At 43.6% G+C, this 24972-nt stretch overlaps 1 long non-coding RNA gene across 1 annotated transcript; it reads right to left on the reverse strand.

The window, feature by feature from the left end:
* Positions 1 to 8026: 8026 nt before the first annotated feature.
* Positions 8027 to 12471, reverse strand: LOC115088736. Its single transcript, XR_003855845.1, has 2 exons — positions 11940 to 12471; positions 8027 to 8398 (listed from the first exon to the last, which is right to left on the reverse strand). It is a non-coding gene; the product is annotated as an uncharacterized LOC115088736 (long non-coding RNA).
* Between the last annotated feature and the right edge of the window lie 12501 nt (positions 12472 to 24972).

Consider the following 24972-nt stretch of genomic DNA (forward strand, 5'->3'; position numbering starts at 1 on the left):
TGCTTGGAGGTTCTATAATCCCTTTTTCTCAGACTTTAAGGAATATGGGGGTTTCACTTTGATTTTACCTTCACATTTGCTCCCAGGTAATAATAGTAGTTACATCAGGGTTTTTAAACTAGCAAGCTATGAAGGTTAAAGAATGTATTTTAGATAGGGATAACTTTAGGATGGTCATTCAGTCTTTTGTACTGTCTACTACAGTATTATTATTATGCTGAATATATTGGGCTTCCTGATTGTCTACTTCAGGCATTACAACTCTTAAACTGAATGAAGTAGCTCGATTGGTCTCGAATTGTCATTTGAGAACATAAGAAAATAAGAAATTGCCATGCTGGGTCATACCAAGGATCCATCAAGCCCAGCATCCTGTTTTCCAACAGAGGCCAAACCAGGCCACAAGAACCTGGCAAGTACCCACAACCCCAAGAGATCCCATGCTACTGATGCAATTAATAGCAGTGGCTATTCCCTAAGTAAACTTGATTAATATGCAGTTAATGGACTTCTCCTCCAAGAACTTATACAAACGTTTTTTTAAACCCAGCTACACTAACTGCACTAACCACATCCTCTGGCAACAAATTCCAGAGCTTAATTGTGTGTTGAGTGAAAAAAGAATTTTCTCTCCGATTAGTCTTAAATGTGCTACTTGCTAACTTCATGGAGATGCCCCCTAGTCCTTCTATTATCCGAAAAGAGTAAATAACCGATTCACATCTACTTATGATCTTAAAGACCTCTATCATATCCCCCCCTCAGCCGTCCTCTTCTCCAAGCTGATCAGCCCTAAAATCTTCAGCCTTTCCTAATTAGGGGAAGCTGTTCCATTCCCTTTATTATATTGGTTGCCCTTCTCTATACCTTCTCCATCGCAACTATATCTTTTTTGAGATGCGGCGACTAGAACTGTACACAGTATTCAAGGTGCGGTCTCACCATGGAGCAATACAGAGGCAATATGACATTTTCCACTTTATTAACCATTCCCTTCCTAATAATTCCTAACATTCTGTTTGCTTTTTTGATTGCTGCAGCACACTGAGCCGACGAATTCAAAGTGTTATCCACTATGACTCCTAAATCTTTTTACTGGGTGGTAGCTCCTAATATGGAACCTAACATCGTGTAACTACAGCAAGGGTTATTTTTCCCTATATGCACACCTTGCACTTGTCCACATTAAATTTCATCTGCCATTTGGATGCCCAATCTTCCAGTCTTGCAAGGTCCTCCTGTAATGTATCACAATCTGTTTGTGATTTAGCTACTCTGAATTACTTTGTATCGTCCGCAAATTTGATAACCTCTCTCATCATATTCCTTTCCAGATCATTTATATATATATTGAAAAGCACCGGTCCAAGTACAGATCCCTGAGGCACTCCACTGTTTACCCTTTTCCATTGAGAAAATTGACTATTTAATCCTACTCTCTGTTTCCTGTCTTTTAACCAGTTTGTAATCCACAAAAGGACATCCCCTCCTGTCCCATGACTTTTTAGTTTTCTTAGAAGCCTCTCATGAGGGACTTTGTCAAACGCATTCTGAAAATCCAAATACACTACATCTACTGGTTCACCTTTATCCACATGTTTATTAACCCCTTCAAAAAAATGAAGCAGATTTGTTAGACAAGACTTCTCTTGGGTAAATCCATGTTGACTGTGTTCCATTAAACCATGTCTTTCTATATGCTCTACGATTTTGATCTTTAGAATAGTTTTCCACTATTTTTCCCGGCACTGAAGTCAGGCTCACTGGTCTTTAATTTTCCGGATCTCCCCTCGAGCCCTTTTTAAATATGGAGTTACATTGGCCACCCTCCAGTCTTCAGGTACAATGGGATGATTTTAATGATAGGTTAAAAATTTTTAAACTAATAGATCAGAAATTTCATTTTTGAGCTCCTTCAGTACCCTAGGATGCATACCATCCAGTCCAGGTGATTTGCTACTCTTTAGTTTGTCAATCTGGCTTACTACATCTTCCAGGTTCACAGTGATTTAGTTCAGTTCATCTGACTCATCACCCTTGAAAACCATCTCTGGAACTGGTATCTCCCCAACATCCTCATTAGTAAACACGGAAGCAAAGAATTCATTTAGTCTTTCTGCAATGGCCTTATCTTCCCTAAGAGCCCCTTTAACCCCCTCGGTCATCTAATGGTCCAACCAGCTCCCTCACCGGTTTCTTGCTTCAGATATATTTTAAAAAGTTTTTATTATGAGTTTTTGCCTCTATAGCCAACCATTTCAAATTCTCTCTTCGCCTGTCTTATCAATGTTTTGCACTTAACTTGACAATGCTTATGTTATATCCTGTTTTCTTCAGATAGATCCTTCTTTCAATTTTTGAAGAATGTTTTTTTGGCTGAAATATCCTCTTTTACCTCACCTTTTAACCATGCCGATAATCGGTTTGCCTTCCTTCCACCTTTCTTATTGCGTGGAATACATCTGGATGGACTGCACATCTAGGATTTTATTTTTAATCAATGTCCATGCCTGTTGAACACTTTTAACCTTTGCAGCTGCATCTTTCAGTATTTTTCTATTTTCCTCATTTTATCAAAGTTTCCCTTTTGAAAGTTTAGTGTTAGAGCTGTAGATTTACTTATTGTCCCTCTTCCAGTTATTAGTTTAAATTTGATCATGTTTATGATCACTATTGCCAAGTGGCCCCGCCACCATTACATCTCTCACCAAATCCTACATTCCTCTAAGAATTAAATCTAAAATAGCTCCCTCTCTGGTTGGTTCCTGAACCAATTGCTCCATGAAGCAGTCATTTATTGCATCCAGGAACTTTATGTCTCTAGCAAGTCCTGATGTTACATTTACCCTGTCAGTATTGGGGTAATTGAAATCTACTGCAAAACACGTTGTACAACAATATTCCAAAGTTAACGTATGTGTTTTTCTAAAATAATTCACTTACTACCTTATTAAGAACCATCATACCACCCGTGGTGTGCATGCATTTGATGCCTGTATTTTCAGCCACATTGGGTCATCTTTAATCATCGGTCCTATAAAATTTAAATGCAAAGTCTTTTTTTGCTTTTTTTGTATTCAAATGGTATGTGGAAAGAAATTTTACTATCATGCAAGTCCTGCTCAGTTACCTCTACTGGCATGTAAAGACAATACACTTGCTACTGTCAAGCAAGTCCCACTCAGATGCTTCTACTGGCGTTTTAAGAACAATGCACTTGCCTCCTCGTTCAGTGTAACTGCATTCATTGTTCTTCCAAATATCAGCGCTGCCGCGCTATTTATCGAGGTCCTGCTTTGCCGCATGGGTGTCCCCCATTCGTTGTATGCTAGCGCCGCCGCGCTGCCACACAAGTCGGGATTAAGCGCCGCCGCGCTGGATCACAGAAGTCCGATGTACGTTTTGCAGTGATTGCTGCTTCAGGGACTAAGAAGTGTACTTAGGTAATGCTTTTTAGAAATGCATTTTGGATTCCACATCTGTCATATTTCTATGAGAACAAAATTTTATACTAAATCACACAAATTTAAAAACGAACAGTTTAAACATGTACATCCCAGGGGCTTTAAATCCGCAGCTTGTTACTCACCCGAGCTTCACGCCATGTCCTGATTCTGGCGTCTACGTGAGTCAGCCACTATGCTCTGCCTGCTTATATGTTGTTAATCATACCTCACCTGTGTGTGGTCGGCAAACCTGTGTGCGTTTGACGAACCTGGCGCGGGTTCACATGAAGTGAACCCACTCAATGTCCTTGTTAAGTCCATGCGGGGCCAATGACTGTAGTTGAAATATCCATTTTTGTTCAGCTTGTTGAAGCCTTTTGATTCTATTGCCTCTTCTCCAATGCTCCGCAACAAATTCCAATATCGTCCAACGAAGGTCTAAATAAACATGATTGGTGTCTTTGCAATGTGAGACTAAAGGTTCATCTAATCTACCAGTTTTTAAACAGCATTTATGTTCTGTGAGTCTGTAATGTATTGGGCGTTTGGTCATTCCCACACAGGTCAATGGACACAGGCAGAAGATTGCATATATGACATATGATGTAGTATATGCAATATGTTTAAAATTCACCATGAATTACCACACTCAGCAAGTCGCATACCTTGACCTTTTGAGCATTAGGCAGTCGAATTCCATTATCACTACATTATATCGTAAACCTAATGACCGTAATAACCTTTTGAGGTTTGACAGTTTTCATCTGAATACTTTTAAAATGAACTTACCAGTTGGTCAATTCATGAGGTTGAAACGCATATGCACAGACTATAAAGAATTCAAGGACCAAGCACAGAATATGGCTCAGAGGTTCTTACACCGTGGATATCCGGTCTCTAGTGTTAAAAAAGCTTACCGTAGAGCTCTATATTCAAACCGTGATTATTTGTTTCTGCCTAAAAATCAGGAGGACTTGAACCCACAGACCCTGGTGTTGAGACATACACTGGCAGCTCCCGCTATCAGCAGAGCCATTCGACAGCACTGGAGAGTTCTACAAGAAATACACCCTCAACTTCAAGATCCCATTCGAATAGCTTATTCCAGAGGTCAAAATATCACCGAGTCGTACACTCCAGTATGTACAATCCACCGATGGTGATGGATAATATAACATGCAATGGGAAATGTGCATATTGTCCCCAAAAAGCCCCAATCTCTTCTATCCAGACATTCACGGGCAGAACTGAAAGTTTGCCTCAATCTGATTGCAACACATCATATGTCGTATATGCAGTCTTCTGCCTGTGTCCATTGACCTGTGTGGGAATGACCAAACACCCAATACGTTACAGACTCACAGAACATAAATGCTGTTTAAAAACTGGTAGATTAGATGAACCTTTAGTCTCACATTGCAAATACACCAATCATGTTTATTTAGACCTTCGTTGGACGATATTGGAATTTGTTGCGGAGCATTGGAGAAGAGGCAATAGAATCAAAAGGCTTCAACAAGCTGAACAAAAATGGATATTTCAACTACAGTCATTGGCCCCGCATGGACTTAACAAGGACATTGAGTGGGTTCACTTCATGTGAACCCGCGCCAGGTTCGTCAAACACACACAGGTTTGCCGACCACACACAGGTGAGGTATGATTAACAACATATAAGCAGGCAGAGCATAGTGGCTGACTCACGTAGACGCCAGAATCAGGACATGGCGCGAAGCTCGGGTGAGTAACAAGCTGCGGATTTAAAGCCCCTGGGATGTTCATGTTTAAACTGTTCGTTTTTAAATTTGTGTGATTTAGTATAAAATTTTGTTCTCATAGAAATATGACAGATGTGGAATCCAAAATGCATTTCTAAAAAGCATTACCTAAGTACACTTCTTAGTCCCTGAAGCAGCAATCACTGCGAAACGTACGTCGGACTTCTGTGATCCAGCGCGGCGGCGCTTAATCCCGACTTGTGCGGCAGCGCGGTGGCGCTAGCATACAACGAACGGGGGACACCCGTGCGGCAAAGCAGGACCTCGATAAATAGCGCGGCAGCGCTGATATTTGGAAGAACAACGAATGCAGTTACACTGAACGAGGAGGCAAGTGCATTGTTCTTAAAACGCCAGTAGAAGCATCTGAGCGGGACTTGCTTGACAGTAGCAAGTGTATTGTCTTTACATGCCAGTAGAGGTAACTGAGCAGGACTTGCATGATAGTAAAATTTATTTCCACATACCATTTGAATACAAAAAAAGCAAAAAAAGACTTTGCATTTAAATTTTATAGGACCGATGATTAAAGATGACCCAATGTGGCTGAAAATACAGGCATCAAATGCATGCACACCACGGGTGGTATGATGGTCCTTAATAAGGTAGTAAGTGAATTTTTTTAGAAAAACACATACGTTAACTTTGGAATATTGTTGTACAACGTGTTTTGCAGTAGTGTTTACTTAATCGTTGTATTTTGTATGAAATTTTGGATATTTTTGGTGGTAATTGAAATCTCCCATTATTGCACTGTCTGACAATTTTGCCCAGGTGGATGGTAGTTTACTCCTGTCACTATACTCTTACCCAACACACATGGGATTTCTACCCATTTAGATTCTACTGAGCATTTAGTCTCTTGTATGATCTTTATCCTGTTGGACTCTATACCCTCCTGGACATAAAGTGCCCCACCCCCACCAAGCTGATTCTCCCTATCATTGTGATATAATTTGTACCCTGATATAGCACTGTGCCATTGATTATCCTCCTTCCATCAGGTCTCTGTGATGCCAATTATGCAAATATTTCACTGGTATTACATTCTCTTCATTAGCTTCCAATAAAGCAATGGATTTTTTAAAAAATCCTGACTGATTTTTATACAGTGAATAATGAGAGCCGTTCATCCCTGAGAAATGTACTTAGTTGGTATTCACCTACCTGCGCTTTGTTTTCTTCTAGGATTCATTTATTGACTGTCTCAAGCATTAAGGGTGTGAGGTTGAAAGGGACCTGTAATTGAACTTTTTCCCGAGTTGTCCCTGTTCTAGGGAATAATCTTCCACAGGACTTGAATAAATTGCAAGAGTATGAAGTATTTAGTTTAGTGAAGCTTTTGAATTATTCTTATGATTGTATTGTTTTAGCTGTTGTTTTGTTTTAAAAATGTCTGTCTATCTAAATATTATATGTTACTTTAATGTTGGTGTAATGATTGTGATCCATTTAGAATGGATTTCCAGTAATAGGTGGAACATAAATCTGTAAATGATCAATACAGTAATTATTCCTTTTTCTCTTTCTCCAGTTTTAGTTTGCTCACAAAGGGGTAGATTTTCAAAGAAGCACACGGGCGTACATGTGCGCGCGTTACCCAGTGTGCACACATGGACGCCCGATTTTATAACATGCGCGCACAAGTGTGTGCATTATAAAATCGGGGGTTGGCGCGCACAAGGGGGTGCACAAATGTGCACCCTGCGTGTGCAGACTCCCGCGGCCTTCACCCATTCCCTCCCCCTAATCTAATCTTCCCACCCCCTTCCCTTTACCTAACCCCCCAGCCCTATCCTAATCCCCTCCAAAATTTTATTTTACCTTCTGTGCCTGCAGATGCAGGTTGCACATGCCGGCAGCCTGCCGGCAAGCAATCCCCCAGTACAGCGGCAAATGGCCGCTGTGCAGGGAGATTCTGACCCTTCCCTGCCCCTTTTCCAAATCCCCAGGACTTACTCGGATCCTGGGACTTTATGCATGTGGCCTGACCTTTTTAAAATAGGCCCGGCGTGTAGGCCTTTTAAAATCCAGGCCTTAATAATGTGACACCAGAATTTGAATATACTTTTTGTGTGGTGAGTTGTAAGCAGAAACATTCTAGCTCTGTTCCCGCTGTTGGAATTTCTGTGGATGCCAAATGTGCGCTTTGGAAGTGGAGGTACAGGGTTTCAATTGAGATTCTTTCCCATCTTATTTGGACCCTAGGCTTCACTCCCATATAGAAGAATTGGTTCAATCAAATCATTTTAATGGTAGTTTTTTGGGGGGTTTAAACTGTCCATGAGATTCTTTATTGCACAGGGGACCCTTGGGAATTTTTCTTGTAGTGTCCTTTACAGTGAATTTAAAGGCCTGGGGCCATACTGAAGGGGTAGGCATGATATATCACTGAGCTATGTATATCACTAGGCTATAAGCTTCTGCACGGTATCCTAGTGAAGTCCCTCCTGACAAAGCCGACTGGCAAAACATGGCTGTGTCGGGGGACTTTAATGCTGCAGAAGTGCCAAATCCATCAATGGTGCTGATGTGTCAAGGTGTTGGCACCAATGAATAGGGTGCAGCCATGGTGCTGAGAGACTGGTTGTGTCTGGGCACTCCTGCACTGTCAGAGGCTGCATTGATGGTGCTTTCTGCTTCAACGGCACCAGATGCTCCTATGTTGATGGTGCCAGATGCTCCTGTCAATGGCATCGGCGACAGTCCTGCATCAATAGCACTTTCTGCATTAACAGCACTGGATGATCCTGTGTCAATTGTGATTTCTGAATTATTTTATTTATCTATTTATTTATCGAGTTTTTTTTTTTTTTTCTTCAAAATATGTTTATTGGGTGCGCCACACACATTGAACAAACAACAATTTATCGAGTTTTAATGATGCCATGCAATCCTGTGTCGATGCTGCTCATATCGACACTGCCAGATGCTCCTGAGTTGACAGCACTTGTATTGATAGTGCTGAAGACATCTATGTTGATGGTGTTGGGTGCTCCTTCATCGCAGTGCTTGCATGTGAAGACACCAGGCACCACAAGTCCTTAGAAAGGGCCATCCTCCATTATATTTCTTCTCCACTCAACCCTGGTGGATCTGGAATCTAGTGCAGCAGGGAGGGGCAGACCTGGGCAAGTATGGTAGAAGGGTGTCTCTGGGGCACAGATCCAAGACCTGTGGGAAAAACGATTTATTATTTATTTATTTATATAATTTATTTATTTCTTTAACAGCTTTAAAAATAGTGTTGAGGGGCTGGCTAGGCAGCAATAAAAATGTGAGAAACCATGGCCTGATGGGCCATAAACAACCATATTTTATGAGAGAGAGAGGACACACATCTGTGCTGCAGCATGGACAAAAAGTGACCGAGGGGCTCGCAAGGCAACGTGTGCATGGGAACTCTCACACATGCTCAGTAGCAAAGACTCTACTGAGCTAGAGAGATGGTTCCATCCTGTGATTATGTCACTCACATGTATGGCTAATTCAGCCCTGCTTGTCAATGAAGAATACTTAATAATTCTGCTTTAAGGACAACCAAAATCAGGCCAAAACATTCAGATAGTTCTGTTCTGTGCTGTCAGCATCAGCGTTACCAGCTTTCATACACAATTGCGCCACAGCAAAGGATTTGAAAGGTAAGACAGCAAGCATAAACAGACTATACACTCCTCCCAGTAATTGCATTAATGTTTGAGAAAACAGAAAAGTAATCAAGTGCAACCAGCTACAGAAGTTCCCACCCTGTACCTCTTCTAAAACCAGGATACAGAGAGCCTCTGGCCCGGAAAGCAGATGTTTGCATATGGGGCATTTCCAAAACAAACCAACCAGTGATTAAAGTGTCCTACAGGTGACAAAAATGAAGCACATAAATAGAGCAAGAGTTAAAAGAGGAAAAATACAGCACATGTTGGAGGAAATGAATGCACCTGGCTCAGATTTGAAAGCAGCTGTAAGAGCTGCAGAGCAGTGCAGACATCAAAATATCAATCTGCCTGTTTCTTGACTCTGGGCTTCGTCTTAATCTTACTTCTAGGTCCTATTCCACTTTTGTTTTACTATGTTTTATATCTTCTGATTTCACACTAGTTTAGAATAAAAGATATACAATTTCTGCTATGGCCACTGTTCTTTCTTTTGTTTTGAATGAATACTTTTCTGAGTTCAGAGTTTGGCTCTTCCTGCCGTATTTATGCTGCTGTGTATCAGCGCATGATGTCTGCATGTGGATTTGCTAAGTTTCAGGTCAGAGCACTATGGAAACACTTCATTTCAATTATTTATTTATTTATTTTATTTTTAGGTTTTTATATACCGAAGTATTGGTGAAGGCCTTCACTCCGGTTTACATTTTTAACAACGAGATACAAAAAACAATCAAATAGTAACTTTAACATATAACATTGACCGAGGGGTATTTACAGATAGCATATGCGAGGCGTGTTAATAAACGAGTATAGTCATTTTAATATGAAGAGGGCTGAATTGGAGAAATACATTGAGATCGGAGGATCAGCAGGGGGGTTGGGGATGGGCTGGAAGGGAACATGAAGAGGAGAATGAAGAATATACAAAGGTGTGGCAGGAGAAGGGGCTAGGGGGTGGGATTGGAGGAGAGGGCAAGGGGGTTGAAGAGGGTAGGGGGAACTGCTGTGGTTGTCGAACATGTTGGTTTATCCAATCCCATCTTTATAGGCTCGTTTGAAGAGCCATGTTTTGAGTAATTTTTTGAACATAGAGGTGTTGTTTTGTGTCCAGAGGTTGGATGGGAGGGAGTTCCAGAGGTGGGGTCCGGCTATTGAAAATGCTCTTTTTCTGGTGGTGGTTAATTTGGCTGCATTGACTGGTGGGATTTCGAGTTGTGATTTGTTGGTTGATCTTGTGCATCGTTGAGATTGGTGAGTTTGGATTAGGGATTTGAAGCAATCAGAGTCGTTGTGGTGGATTGCGTTGTGAATGATTGTCAGGGTTTTGTACTCTATCCTTTTTTCAATGGGGAGCCAATGTAGATCTTTTAGTACAGGTGAGATATGGTCAGTTCTTTTGAGGCCGGTGAGAATTCGAGCAGTGGAGTTTTGTAGAATTTGCAGCAGGTGTATGGTTGATTTTGCAGACCTATGAAGAGGGAGTTGCAGTAGTCGATGCCTGAGAAATTAGATCCTTCATGTTGTGAGTAACCAAGTACATAGCATTATAAAATGAGTCCAGGTGATCAGGGACAGGCTGAGCCATTCCTGATTTTGCCCCATGGCATGCATGGACTTGTAGTTTTGATATCCCATTGATTTTTCTATGTACAGGAAATAGTCCTGGCCTTGTATACCCAGATAAGAGATTGTTGGTTTTGATTTATGTTATGTATATACACACACACACATTATATATATATATATACATATATATATATATACATATATATATATATATATATATATATATACATATATATATATATATATATATATATATATATATATATATATATGATTTGTACTTGTATTTTTTTGTCCCTTCCTAGGATGCTATTTGTAGTTAGGCTGGTTACAAATTAACTAACAAACAAACATCAGAACTTCAAGTCCATGCATGCCAACTGGCACAGTCTGACCTTGATCTAAAAACTCTAAAAGTAAGAGAAAAATTCAAAAATTCTATACACTAATATGTCCTTTGGAATTAAATAAAATTCAGAGTTATCAGTGCAATTTTTTTTCTTTTTATATATGCATTTTAAAAATATACATCAAGAAATGCATCTTCTATGAAAAGTAAGAAAACAGAAAAAGATGGAAAATAGCACAAACAAAAAATAGCAACAACAGCACTCCAGAACTTCAATTGCTAAAGTGTACCACATAGGGGGAGGCAGAAAAAAAATGAAGAAAAATACACATAAAGAAAAAAAAGGTAATAAGACAACCAATACTAGGGAAGACTCCATAACCAAACAAAGGTGGAAACATCAGAAGGACTTAAACCACAGAAGCATCATCTCCTACAGGAGAAGAATTTATAGCAGGCCCCAGAAGGTTGCTTATTGCTTATTGTTCAGGAAACAAAGACAGCTGAGTGGGCTCCAAAAAAACATATATTTCACTTGCTTACATCTAATCACACATTTGCATTGAAACTTCAGGAGAAATGTTGCTCCAATCTGAATCACTCTTGCACATAATAACAAAAATTGCTTATTCTTTTTTTTATGTAGTTTTCACCATGTCAGGAACAATTCTGACCTTAGTTTTTTCAAATAATTCATCTTGCTGTTCAAAATATAACTTCAGTATCCAGTCACGATCATATTGCAATTCCAAATTCACAGTCACCAAAGCAGGATTCACATAAATCCTGTCCCCCGCCCCGGAACTCTCTGAAAAAGCCATGAGATCAAAACTACCAGAAGATATGGCAGAAAACTCTCCTTTGTCTTCCTGTTTAGACTCTCACAGGCAAAGTTATTTAAAAAAAACTGTAATATTGATTTATTTATTTTTTACAAAATGTATGATGGCATCGAGTCTAGAGGAATTTTAAGTATATCAAACAAGTATCTCTTAAACATTTCCTCTATTTTCTGAGCCAAAGAGCCATATTGATTAGAAAATTGAGCAAATTGCCCCAAAAGTGACATATCCAAGTTCTCTATGGCATGTCAAACAACCTCTAGAGTAAAGACCTTAAGCTCAGCAAGAGAAATAGTCCACTGTACCTGGTCAGATAAGCCTTTTCCAATATAATGCTAAATGACCCTGTGAGATCCAATCCCAGGGATTTCGGTAGAAACTGCCTCTGCATTGCTGAGCCTGCAAGGGCTGACTCCCTCCGAGGTTCTGCCTGAGTCGGCACCAATGATTTCATCAATCTGCAACTCAGCTTCAGGTGGTGGTCAGAAAGCCAGGTCCTCGGGTATCCTCCTAACATCCGGACTAATAAATGTTTCAACTGCCTGGAGGGGTCTGCAACCTTTCTGCAGTCAGTCCAGTCCCCAAAGGCTCAACAGCAGATGCAAACAGAGTCATCTCTCCCCCGGACCGTGTCAAACAATCCATGGCCCCCACAGGTAGGATACCAGACACTGCCTCTTTACCATAATGGCAACTTTTAGCAAGTGAAAAAAGAAATTCAATTGCTGACCCAGGATGCCACTAGAACATGGCAGCCATCTTGCTCCAACCCCCTCGGTGCAATTTTTAAACCCCATGGGGTGCCTATATTGTATCCCTAGGCCTGCAAGCACAATGTCAAAGGGAAACCTCTTTCAAAATGAAATCTTTACATCTTGTCAGACAGTTTTGACCTCCCCCTCTCCACAGTCCTGCCCTTTTTCAGCAACGGTGCTTTTACTGCAGTGTGGGAGATCCATTTTAAGCACTCAGTTTTACTCAGATAACTGCTTAGTTACATGGCTAAAATCTTTTGAAAACTAACCTTTATATTGTTACTATTAGCTGCTGACTTATTTATTTTAAAAAATATATACTTTTTTTTTTTTTTGCCAAGAGCTTTAATTGGTTGCTACACAAATGCTTGATAATTTGAATCAGTTCCCACAGGCTGGGAAAGTACAGGCTTGCTTCTTAGAAGTTTCATAAAAATGTGACAAAAGTCACAAACTTATACTCTTTTATTGCTTTGTACCAGCTCTGAAAAAAATCTAGCCATTCTTTTAGGGGGTAAAAAACAGGCATATTCATTTGCTTGCCTTGCTTTTCCACACAGTATGTACAAAGCAAAGGAAATAATTCAGAGGGGTTTGCCTTATCTTTCTTTTCCAGTCTGCCGTAATGGATCAGTGCAGAAACTGACCTTTGAATTGTGTTTGCCTAAGAAGGGAGGGCAACTGGTTTCTGAAAACAGTGGATGAAGACAGCTGACTCAGCTTATGCAAACTCACCTGTCAACTTTAGTTAGGATTGCATTGGTCCACAGAAAAATCCATGAAATAAGATAACATAGGGGCTTTATTTCTGTAAAATTTATCATGTAAATGTCTGAATATCTGGAGGTTAAGACCTTGAATGACTTTTTCCTCATGATGAAAAAATTAATTTTAAAAGAATAAATAAATATATATATATATATATATATATATATATATATAATGGGGTGGATTTTAAAAGGCGCGCGAATAGCCTACTTTTGTTTGCGCTCCAGGCGCAAACAAAAGTACGCTGGATTTTAGTAGATACGCGCGGAGCCGCGCGGTATCTGCTAAAAACCTGGATCGGCGCGCGCAAGGCTATGGATTTTGTATAGCCGGCGCGCGCCGAGCCGCGCAGCCTACCCCCGTTCCCTCCAAGGCCACTCCGAAATCGGAGCGGCCTCGGAGGAACTTTCCTTTGCCCTCCCCTCACCTTCCCCTCCCTTCCCCTACCTAACCCACCTGCCCGGCCCTGTCTAAAACCCCCCCCTTACCTTTGTCGGGGGATTTACGCCTCCCTCTGGGAGGCGTAAATCCCCACGCGCCAGCGGGCCTCCTGCGCGCCGGGCCGCGACCTGGGGGCGGGTACGGAGGGCGCGGCCACGCCCCCGGACCGCCCCGGGCCGTAGCTACGCCCCCGTATCCGCCCCAAAACGCTGCCGACACGCCCCCGAAACGCCGCGACGACCGGGCCCGCCCCCCGACATGCCCCCCTCGGAGAACCCCGGGACTTACGCGAGTCCCGGGGCTCTGCGCGCGCCGGGAGGCCTATGTAAAATAGGCTTCCCGGCGCGCAGGGCCCTGCTCGCGTAAATCCGCCCGGTTTTGGGCGGATTTACGCGAGCAGGGCTCTGAAAATCCGCCCCAATATATATATATATATATATATATATATATATTCTGGCCAGCTTGGCAATATATGGCTTTGTCCCTGGAAATTTACTGCTGTTGCATTACTTTTTTTTTTTTTTGCACCCTGAGGCATGAAGGGCTATTCCTCCCTGGGGAGCTGCACACCAAGATGCTGAGCCTGGCAGTGAGCCACTGCCGAATCTCAGCTTAATGATGCACTTCTCCATCAGGAAAAGCCAGGAGAAAGGGAAGCACCTCAGCCAATGAACTGGCCAAAGCAGGGAAAGAATCATATGTCCTCTGTAAAGGTAAATGCGAAACCACTCCTGTGCGCCCCTGGCTTCCTCCTGCACTGTCTGACTGAAAGTCAGAAAAGGTGAACACTACAAGGAGGCAGGCCTCTGGGCTGCTGAACAAAGGAGACAATCTCTAGGCTGTAGAAAATACAGATGGGGAGCTTCCCAACCATATGAAACTCCTGCCAGTCTGAACAGGGAGTTGCTGTGAGGCAGGTACAGCCCACAGGGCCCAGCTTCCCTCAGTAAAGATACTGAGAGAGACCTAGACTTCAGCAGGATGAGAACAACCTGAGGAAGAAGTTCGTAAACCTCTCTACTGAGAGCAAAAACAATAATGCTGCCAGAGGTGGCCCCTGTGAAAGAGGACTTCCTCACCGATCTGGGAATCCTGAGGGTACTAGAGAAGGAACCGTCTGATCCTCAGAGCAGTCTGCCCACCAACCGAGCCTAGGTGTCAAATCTATGACTCAAAATAACCCACTGTTTCACCTGATAATGTGGCACACCAGCAGAAACATCCACATAGATAGGGACCTCTGTGTCTGCCGATGAACACATTTACCGACAGGGTCACCTCTGAAAGAGGAGAAAAGAACCCATCAGTGACTGGAATATGGGTGGGGAGTCGCTTTCGCATGATCCTCCACTCCTGACCCAAGTTGCCCTAGATAGGACAAACTTTCAGAAGTCAAACATGCCAGTGAAGAAACCGAGAGAAGAGAAACTTCCCCTCAGAGGAAGAGTGTCACCCAACTCGACACTGATGAGCGACAGAAAGTGAAACTATGCACATTGTGCTCAGCAGGTATCCAAAGAGACAATCCATCCTCACAAGACTCAGGACAGTACACTGCCTCTGAATGTCCTTTACTGGTGATCACCCTGTATTTCACTGTAGCTTTGCTCGCCCTTATGCGATTATCGTCAGCCTTGCTAGTGACTCATCCAACACTGCCTTCGAGTGTACCATGTTGCTGAATGTACCCAATACTTCATTGTAACACACCTGTCATATTTATGTTACCTCTACTATTTACCATTGCTTCTTACACTCTACCACTCCAGCTATCGCTACAGCCCCCCCCCCCCCGCATCTAGTTTTATAGCCCTCACCCTAGTCTACTCCTGCTACTGGAACCATGTGCCTACTCCCCATCCCAAGACGGCACCGCCCACTACTACGTAAGCCCCCTACAATACTCCCCCACCCACCCAACCCTCGCAAATCCCTCATACCTATTATGACCCCACCTTTCTCACAATTCCTAGGTTTAACAACCTTAGCCATTACCCTCTTCAATGCCCAATCCATTAAAAAAAAAGGACCTATACTAAATGATCTGCTTACAGACGACAATCCCGACCTATGTGCCATCACCGAATCCTGGTTAAAAAACACTGACCAGGTTTTCCTTAACCAGCTCCCAACAAAGACATACGACCTCCTCTCCATCCCAAGACCTAAAAAGAGAGGTGGAGGTCTACTCTTAGAAGCCAAAAAAAAACTCAGCCTCAAGCTCCAATCCACTCAACCCCCGCCCAAACTAGAAATCACGCTATTTACATCCAAATCCCTGGCAGATCTGCCCTAGTCTACGCCCCCCCCCAGGCTTAATTGAACAAGATCCCCTCACCCATCCACTGAATATCTCATTGTCAACATCAAAACAGACCTTCCACCATTATTCTAGGGGATTTCAATCTCCATGTGGATGCCCACCCCGCCACCCCCGCCTGCGATATTCTACTGGACACCCTCAAAGCCCTGGGTTTCAATCAAATCATCACCGAACCCACACACAAAGCGGGCCCACACACTCGACCTAATCTTCGTGAACTCTAAAATAAACCATTGCCACCCCCCCTGTAATCACCCCAGTACCCTGGTCCGGACCATTTCCTCATTAAAGCAACCCTTGAAACCAAATCCCACACACCCTTCCACACAAAAAACACCATAAAACTATCTCCTTCCGTAACACTGTAGTAACAGAAGAGCTCACCCTAGCTTTCGACAAAATATCTAACAATATCGATCTCACCAACCCAGACACTGCACTCCACTCCTGGAACAATCTCACAACGACCATAGCCAACAAGATATGCCCCATCATCCACAAAGAAATTACCCATTTGCACAACGTGAGAAAGAAAACCATGGTTCTCCACAATTTACAAAACAATGAACAAGAACTAAGAGCTAAAGAACGCGCCTGGCGCAAACAACTATCCGCTACACTTAAGCTACTTACAACAACACCTTGCACGCATACCGTCATGCAATTACCCAAGCCAAGCGTGATTTCCACGCAGCTAAGATCCATGACTACCAATTTAATGCAACTGCCTTATTCACATACGTCTCAGAACTCACCAACCCAAACACAACCTACCCTCAACGGAAACCATCTCCAACAAAGATGCGAAGAACTAGCTCTCTACTTCAAAAACAAAGTCGACAATATCCTACTTCGCTTCCCGGCCAACGTCACCCCATCCCTAATGACAAAAGATCACCCTTAGAGAATTTGACCTCACCACCAACATAGAAGTAGAAGCTATCCTAAAAAGATGAAACCTGCCACACACTCCTCAGACACCATTCCCTCAAAAACCCTTCTCTCTATTACCCCCCGCCATCACCAAACCTATTAAGGACCTAATCAACTGCTCCATTACCGCAGGCAGTGTCCCAAACCCACTCCAAACTGGCCATAGTTAAGCCCCTCCTAAAGAAATCTACCCCTTGACCCCCACAGACCCGGCCAATTACCGTCCGATTTCCAATCTTCCTTTCTTATCCAAAGTCCTAGAGAGGGTTATTAACAAACAACTGACGGACTTTTTAGAAGACCACAATGTCCTCCACACTCAACAGTTCGGTTTTCGTAAAGCCCGAAGCACCGAAACCCTACTACTGGCCATGACAGACACCATACTCAAAGGTATGGATCACGGAAACTTGTACCTTCTCGCCCTATTAGACATCTCAGCTGCCTATGATACAGTCAACCATCAAATACTAATGGCCCGCCTAGCAGAAATAGGCATCGCAGGTACAGCCCTATCATGGCTCTCCTCCTACCTCACAAACAGAGAATACGTAGTAAAAATCGACAAGCACGAATCCTCACGCATACCTATCACGCAAGGTGTACCCCAAGGCTCATCCCTATCCTCCACCCTCTTTAATATTTACCTCCTACCCCTATGCCACCTCCTCTCCGACCTAGGCCTGAAATTCTTCCTATATGCAGATGATGTGCAGATTCTCATACCGTTTCAAGAATCCATAAGCGAATCCTTGCAACGCTGGGAATCCTGCCTCACCACCATAAGCGCCTTGTTATCTGAACTCCATCTAGCTTTAAACACCTCTAAAACAGAATTACTTATCATCTCCAACCAACCTGAACGTTTCACCCTCCCCATGCGACAGAACACTCCTCAAAATACTACCACAACCTTCTCTCAGACCCAGTCTGTAAGAGACCTGGGCGTCTTCATAGATCAGCACCTAAGTTTTAAACCCCACATCAAAACTCTACTTAAGGGGGGTTTCTATAAACTTAACATCCTAAATAAACTCAAACCCCTCCTCCACACCAATGATTTCCGACACAGTCATACAGACCACCATGCTCACAAATTAGACTATTGCAACTCCCTGCTACTAGGACTCCCCGCCACCACCATCAAACCCCTTCAGATTCTACAAAACTCCATGGCCAGAATCATAACCGGTACGCGCAAAAGAGACCACATCACCCCCATACTAAAGGACCTACATTGGTTGCCCATCTCCTTCCGCTCACAATACAAAACCCTCATCATCCTTCACAACACCCTACATAAACACAACCACACCTGGCTCGATGAAATGCCTCATTACCGCTCCTCCAACCACCCCACAAGAACAACCCATACAGGCACTCTCCACATCCCATCCCTCAAAGCAGCACACTCAACCCACACCAGAGGGAGAGCCTTCTCTGTCGCTGGCCCCATCCTCTGGAACTCCCTCCCCACCCTCCTACGCCAAGAGACATCCTTTCACAAATTTAAGAAAGGAGTCAAGACATGGCTTTTCCGACAGGCTTACCCCGACACAAACCAAACTTAATATCCCCTTAGCCCCCTTGCTCTACCTTATACTCCTTGCTCCCCCCCCTTTCCCAGGTCCTTCCTCTGAAGAAAACCTTTTACCCCATTGAATACCGCCTGCTTCAACTCTTCCATAATCCTACTTAGTTAAGCGATTCCATGTACATTAGCCATCTGTACATAGTATCCCTCTTTTCTGCCTTTCTCTCCCCTCATTTCTTCAAACAAGCCTTTCTCCCCCTCCCTTCCTTTTCCCCTTTCTCTCCCCTTTTCCTCAATCTATACCTTCTTTTCCCTTACTTATCCCCCTTTTCCCACCCTTCCTACCTTCTACCCCTTACCCTCCCCCCCCCCTCGCCCTACCCCCCTGCCTACCCTCCTTTCAAACCTACACTCCTCGTTTTCCTTTAACATTATTTATTTTGTTGTATTTTGCTTTTGGTTTTTCTGTTTGTTGCTTCTCGTTTTAGTAACATCCTATTGTTTCAATGTCATATTGTTATATTGTTATACTGTATCTCCCAATTGAGTTCTATGTAAACCGGCATGATGTGTTCCACGAATGTCGGTAAATAAAAGTTAATAAATAAATTAAATAAATAAATAAACAAGAGGAATCCTCACCTGTTACTGGGAAGCAGATTTCCAGGAGAGGGACTCCCTGACACTATGAGGATTCCTGATCTGGGTAGCTCATCATCTGCCACAAAACAACCCTGTTGCACAATTGTGCAACAGGGAAGCGAGAGCTCCTGATGGGTAGTTTTCAGATCCCATGCGAAAACAGAGGGCAGCTGCCACGCAGAGGCTAAGCCAACTTGGAGGATGGGATGTGAAAAATAACCTGTTCTCTGAGCAGAAAACAAGGGACTGAAAGGAAATCTACTGAAGGTGCCTCTCGAAAGCCAAAAGTCATACCTCTCACCCCTGAGACTTGGGGAGAGTGCACTATTCAACTGAATCAGTTTGATTTCAGAAACCCTTCCACTTTCTGGGTGAGAGTGGGGCACAATTGTTGACCTATAAGGTTCTCATGGCAACCAGAATGGTCGCTGGTGGCTGTTTAGGCAGACACTAGGACCAACATAGCAACCAGGCACAGAAAAAGCAGCAAACGTTACCCAACTGGCCCACATTGCTGTGCTGATTCATGCAAACAAAGGGCTTTATTGCCGCTCTGGTTGGCACCAGTCACTAGAACTAGAATATATTCAGGAGGTTCCCCCTAAAGGGGATCCAGAGTGTAAAGTTACTTTTTAGTCTTGTTGGATTTGTCGTCAGCATTTGACACTGTTGATCATACTATCTTATTGAAACGATTAACTGAGATTGGGATAAACGGCACAGTTTTTAAATGGTTTTCTTCTTTTCTTATTAACCGCTCATACCAAATAAAAATAAATAATATCTTATCAGAAAAGGTGATCTTAGCTACAGGTGTTCCACAGGGATCTACGTTGTCCGCCACACTTTTTAATATTTATGTTTTACCAATTTGTCACTTTTTAAATGGCCTGGGATTGAAATTTTATGTGTATGCAGACGACATCCAATTTTTAGTACCTATAGAAACATCTATCGAAGAAACGTTAGCTTTAATTAAAATATATGTCATCTTTAAAAAAATTGCTACATCACTTACATCTAATTTTAAATGCAAACAAAACGGAAATATTATTTCTCGAACGTAAATGCCACCTTACTAGCATCCTGTCGTTGTCTTTCACTGATACTGTAAAGATAAATCCTTGCTTTAATACTCGCAATTTAGGCATTATCATTGATACTGAATTTTCTTTTAAAAAACATATTTCTTTAAAGTTGAGAGACGGTTATTTTAAACTACTTACGCTACGAAGATTAAAACCGTTTTTAGAATTTACCGATTTTAGATCTGTCTTACAGTGTCTTATATTTACAAATCTCGACTATTGCAATGCTTTGCTTCTTGGATTGCCACAGTCCAGCATCCGCCCCTTGCAGGTCCTGCAGAATGCTGCAGCACGGATTTTAACTGGTCAGAGAAAGTGCGACCACATTACACCAACATTGATTAAACTGCATTGGCTTCCAGTGCAATACTGAATCCAATATAAAGCGGCTTGCATAATCCATAATGTTATTTATGGCGAACATACTGAATGGCTGAACACATCAATACGTCTTCACGTATCCCAAAGAGACTTGCGATCGGCAGACAAAGGACTTCTCTCAATCCCTACCATTAAATCAGCTAGATTATCCCATGTAAGGGAGCGTGTTATATCCATCGCAGGAACAAAAATCTGGAATTCTTCACCTACTTCACTGAGACTTACCACCGAAAAGAAGCAATTTAAAGTCGAACTAAAGACCTGGCTATTCAAATGCGCATTTGAAGAGTATGAATTAGTTAACCAGCACTGTCAGAAATTAGCAACATAGTATAAGCATGTTTTATCTGCAAACCACTTTGAGGAGCCACCATTCTTACGTTATTAGTACGCCATTTAATTTAATAAGTTTTATTTCAATGTTTTTATAACTATGTTTAACTGTTTATTTTTACGATTTTTTATCTTTCTTAACAGCTAATTTATTCTTTTACTCTATATAGTTTTTAGCTGTTACTATTTTATGAATTGTATTGTATTTCTGATTTATTTATGCTCTGTAAACCGATGTGAAGGCCTGTCTGATGTGTCGGTATATAAAATTTAATAAACCATTAAGCCAATGAGGGAGGAAGCTCATAAGGCTCCTGTCCCCTCCTGAAAGGGGGAGGTACCATGGTATCAACCCCAAAATGGAGTGAATAGAATCATATTCTTAGCCAAGAACTCCTAGCGCAACAGCGACTGCAGCACACCGGTATGGGATATCTGCTGCTACCAGAAGAACACACATGCTAGGGACACTTAGTAACAGTGGTGCCCCTTCACTGAATCTGCGTCCTGTAAAAATAGCACTGTGCCCCCTCACTGTGGTACTCAGTCAAGCCGACAGTGATGCACATGTACTGAAAGATGCAGTCCCCATGGGTCTAGCAGTCCATGCCATGGCTGGGGCAGGCAAAAATCAGCTGTGGTGGACCACATGTGAGGTGTCACCATTGGTGTCCAATAGCACCCCCAGGTGCAGACATATGACGGCACTAAAAAGCACCCCTGGCACCACCTGCCAATGGATCCTGATCAAGAGCCACTGGCTTGACACACCTGGTACAGGCAGTCCAGCATGGAAGTATATCTTGGTACACATGCTGATGGTTACTGGGGACACCCTGTGTGATACTTACCACATACAATGGCGATCACCCACAACAGGAATGTTGGTGACCATACGTACATTGATGTGATAATACCACCACTCATAGCACTTCGTCAATACACGGTGCCTGCAGTGATGGTAGCATCCCAGCAGTATACCTGGCAAATGGAAGCATAGACAACCTTTACGATTGGCAATCCCACAGTCAGCACTTCACTGTTTTGATAAAAAGGGCTCCAGGGGCGATCCGGGAAACTACAGACCGGTTAGCCTGACTTCAGTGCCAGGAAAAATAGTGGAAAGTGTTCTAAACAACAAAATCACAGAACATATAGAAAGACATGGTTTAATGGAACAAAGTCAGCATGGCTTTACCCAGGGCAAGTCTTGCCTCACAAATCTGCTTCACTTTTTTGAAGGAGTTAATAAACATGTGGATAAAGGTAAACCGGTAGATATAGTATACTTGGATTTTCAGAAGGCGTTTGACAAAGTTCCTCATGAGAGGCTTCTAGGAAAAGTAAAACGTCATGGGATAGGTGGCGATGTCCTTTCGTGGATTGCAAATTGGCTAAAAGACAGGAAACAGAGAGTAGGATTAAATGGACAATTTTCTCAGTGGAAGGGAGTGGACAGTGGAGTGCCTCAGGGATCTGTATTGGGACCCTTACTTTTCAATATATTTATAAATGATCTGGAAAGAAATATGACGAGTGAGATAATCAAATTTGCAGATGACACAAAATTGTTCAGAGTAGTTAAATCACAAGCCAGATTGTGTTGCGGTCCCGACCGCTGTCCCTTCTGTTAGGGCTCAGGCCCGCCTACCTCCGCTTCAGTGATCACCGCATTCTGCCCGCTCCGGACCCCGGGGGCTTCTCTCACTCCACGTGGCGGCCGCCATTACGGGCCTGCTTCCCTTCGGTCTCGCGCGCCCAGCTCCCGGAAGCCCGGCCCCACCTGCGCTGCTGACGTCACGCCCAAGTCCCGATATAACCGGCGTTCAAACTCTCATCGCCTTGCAACGAGGTTCACAACTCCTTAGTTGTTCTCAGTTGCGCTCCTGTTGATCTCCACGTTGCCTGCTTCTGACTCCGGTTTGCTTCTGACTCCGCTTCAGCTCACTGCCTGCCTTCGACTCCGGTTTGCTTCTGACTCCGCTTCAGCCTGAAGCCAGCCTCTGACTCTGGTCTGCTTCCGACTCCACTTCAGCCTGCAGCCAGCCTCTGACTCCGGTCTGCTTCCGACTCCGCTTCAGCCTGCAGCCAGCCTCTGACTCCGGTCTGCTTCCGACTCTGCTTCAGCCTGCAGCCAGCCTCTGACTCCGGGCTGCTTCCGACTCCGCTTCAGCCTGCAGCCAGCCTCTGACTCCGGTCTGCTTCCGACTCCGCTTCAGCCTGCAGCCAGCCTCTGACTCCGGTTTGCTTCCGACTCCGCTTCAGCCTGCAGCCAGCCTCTGACTCCGGTTTGCTTCCAACTCCGCTTCAGCCTGCAGCCAGCCTCTGTCTCCGATCTGCTTCCGACTCCGCTTCAGCCTGCAGCCAGCCTCTGACTCCGGTCTGTTTCCGACTCCGCTTCAGCCTGCAGCCAGCCTCTGACTCCGGTTTGCTTCTGACTCTGCTTCAGCCTGCAGCCAGCCTCTGACTCCGGCCTGCTTCCGACTCCGCTTCAGCCTACAGCCTGCCTCTGACTCCGGTTTGCTTCTGACCCCGCTTCACCTACTGCCTGCCTCTGTCTCCAGTTGCTACAGACTCCGCAGCCGCCCCGCTGCCCTGCCTTCAGCCGGCCCTCGGCCCTGTGCAGCCGGTTCCCTGCCTTCCAGGTACCTTGGACTTCCTATTCTTTCTGCTTGCTCTGGTCCCGGCCTACGCCCATCTCAGCCTCTGGACTTTCTGTTGTCAGATCCCAGTCCCGAGGACCCGGGACCCTACGGGCTCCTCCCGGGGGGTCCCTGGTTCCTGGGTGAACCCTTCCAGCTTGTGCCTCCGCTCCCCGGCCTACCCTGTCTCCCTAGGTAGGCCGGCCCAAGGGTCCACTATCTCTCTCCAGCAGCATCAAACTGCAACAGATTGTGATAAATTGCAGGAAGATCTTGTGAGACTGGAAAATTGGGCATCCAAATGGCAGATGAAATTTAATGTGGATAAGTGCAAGGTGATGCATATAGGGAAAAATAACCCATGCTATAATTACACAATGTTGGGTTCCATATTAGATGCAACAACCCAGGAAAGAGATCTAGGTGTCATAGTGGATAACACATTGAAATCGTCGGTTCAGTGTGCTGCGGCAGTCAAAAAAGCAAACAGAATGTTGGGAATTATTAGAAAGGGAATGGTGAATAAAATGGAAAATGTCATAATGCCTCTGTATCGCTCCATGGTGAGACCGCACCTTGAATACTGTGTACAATTCTGGGCGCCGCATCTCAAAAAAGATATAATTGCGATGGAGAAGGAACAGAGAAGGGCTACCAAAATGATAAGGGGAATGGAACAACTCCCCTATGAGGAAAGACTAAAGAGGTTAGGACTTTTCAGCTTGGAGAAGAGACGACTGAGGGGGGATATGATAGAGGTGTTTAAAATCATGAGAGGTCTAGAACGGGTAGATGTGAATAGATTATTTACTCTTTCGGATAGTAGAAAGACTAGGGGGCACTCCATGAAGTTAGCATGGGGCACTTTTAAAACTAATCAGAGAAAGTTCTTTTTTATTCAACGCACAATTAAACTCTGGAATTTGTTGCCAGAGGATGTGGTTAGTGCAGTTAGTATAGCTGTGTTTAAAAAAGGATTGGATAAGTTCTTGGAGGAGAAGTCCATTACCTGCTATTAAGTTCACTTAGAGAATAGCCACTGCCATTAGCAATGGTAACATGGAATAGACTTAGTTTTTGGGTACTTGCCAGGTTCTTATGGCCTGGATTGGCCACTGTTGGAAACAGGATGCTGGGCTTGATGGACCCTTGGTCTGACATTTTGGCAGTATGGCATTTTCTTATGTTCTTATGTTCTTAACACGCTATGGCAGCAGCAGCACCTACCGCGCTCAAATGAGGGCAACAGTGCCAAGTGAATTGCTCTATGTCGCTTGGAGGTGCCCTTCCGCAGCATCTCCATAGTGTTCCTAGCACATGCTGGCATTGATGGAGTCCCGTGACACCCACACACACAATGGCAAGGACACCTGTGGTGCTTAATGACATGGAAAGGGCCCCTGGCACCCATTGATATGCCTGGCATGCGATGGCGACCATGGCGCTCGATGGTATCCAAGCATGTGATAGCAAACATGGTGCACCATGTTGAGATGTC

Source organism: Rhinatrema bivittatum, chromosome 3 (genome assembly GCF_901001135.1).
Source record: "Rhinatrema bivittatum chromosome 3, aRhiBiv1.1, whole genome shotgun sequence".
Classification (NCBI taxonomy): Eukaryota; Metazoa; Chordata; class Amphibia; order Gymnophiona; family Rhinatrematidae; genus Rhinatrema; species Rhinatrema bivittatum.